We start from the raw sequence: 1,629 nt of genomic DNA on the forward strand, positions 1-1,629 counted from the left end.
ACAGTTATCCACCTGCAGCCTGTGGTCACAGCTCCGTCTGTCCCAGGGATTTCACCTCTCAGAGTGTTGGCTCTTTGTCCCACCTTTCCTATCACACGGTTGGTATTGGCCCAGTGTCAGCTTTTTGTGGCCTTTCTGTGCAGGGCTGTTGAAGTCTTCTTTGGCTCAGAGCCGAGCTCCCTGTTACATCTCATTAACCCCTTCTTTCCGAGTTCCCTTGTGCACCCTCCTAGTGCCCATTGCAGGTGCTGGGGCACTGTCCCACTCCTCAGCTCTGGTGTTCCCATCGCTATCTGCTCCCCCACCCCAGTCAGGACAGCTTTCCATCGTGGCAGCCTTGCAAAGGACCAGTTAATCCTCATGAAGTGTCTTCTTAGGTGCCAGGCTCCGCTCTTGGTTACGCTGGAGATGCTTCTTCCCAGACCTGAGCAGGCACCTTGGCCACACAAGGACACAGCTTCACCTCAGTGCCATGGCCCAGCCAAGGCAAAGGGTTGATCAGCTTGGCAGTGCATCAGCCACCCGATCCCTGCACACAGCAACCTTCACAGGAGGAATTAGAAACATCAGGAGTAGCTCCATCCCAGGCTATGGGAGGCAGCCCCTGGGATGAGGATGCAGGAGCCCAGGATGAGCTCAGGATGAGAGCAGAGGACACGGTGCCTGTGCCCTGGGACTCTGGGTGCTGCCCTGGCAGCATGGCATGGCCTCTGCTTGTCCCCAGGGCATGGCCACGTTCCATGCAGCAGGTCCATCCCAGCAGCTCTGTCTGCTGCCCTGGCTCAGCAGAGGAGGACAGAGCCAGTCACAAGTGGGGTCTCAGGAAGTGGAACTTGCTTGCAGGGGTCCCCCATCCCTGGTGGGTTTGGAGGCACCACCCCTTAGTGCTGGGAGCGGGGCCAGTGGAAGCACTCAGGGAACCCAAAATGGTTATACTGGTCCCAGTCCCAGGGCAGGATGGGGCCCGGAGCCTGGGGCAGCCCAGCAGGGGAAAGGCAGCTCCAAAGGCTTTAGCACCAGCTGTCCCTGGCCATTGCTGGCTCTCAAACAAAGCCCCCACAGCTTCCCCCGTGCCTTTGGTTGGCCCACTTTGGGCCAGTGCATGCAGGAAAGCCCAGGGCACAACCGGGACCCTCATCAGCACTTTCCCTTCTCTTTACAAGGCTCCACAGTTCATCTTCAAGCACAAGGAGATTCAAGCCAAACGGGGATGGATCCCTGAATCATCATCTCCCTGCCGTGCACACGCGGAGACGCCGCTGGCAGCGCCAGAACGCAGCCCCTGCCCGGACAGCCCGGCTGCCTCGGACAGAAGGTGGAGAGCAGCCACCACGAGAGCTTGGCAGAGTCCCTCCCTTTGTTCCTCCCACCCGAGTCTCTTCTGGCAGCTGTCAGAGACAGTCTGAATTAAAAGCCACCTGCAAGTCCTGCCCTTGGAGCGTCCTGGCAGCAGCCAGGGCCTGGCACGGTGCAGCGCGGGCAGCGGCAGCAGCGAGGGCTCCCGGCCACCTCAGCTCCTCAGGTGCAGCTGGAGCAGCTTGTGCTGAGCTCCACGGGCCCGGCCGTGCAGAGGGAGGGTTTTATCTGAGCCCACGGCAGGCTGGGGGGCCCCCCCCCCTGCCAGAAGCA

This window comes from Corvus brachyrhynchos, unplaced genomic scaffold (assembly GCF_000691975.1).
Source record: "Corvus brachyrhynchos isolate BGI_N302 unplaced genomic scaffold, ASM69197v1 scaffold223, whole genome shotgun sequence".
Lineage (NCBI taxonomy): Eukaryota > Metazoa > Chordata > Aves > Passeriformes > Corvidae > Corvus > Corvus brachyrhynchos.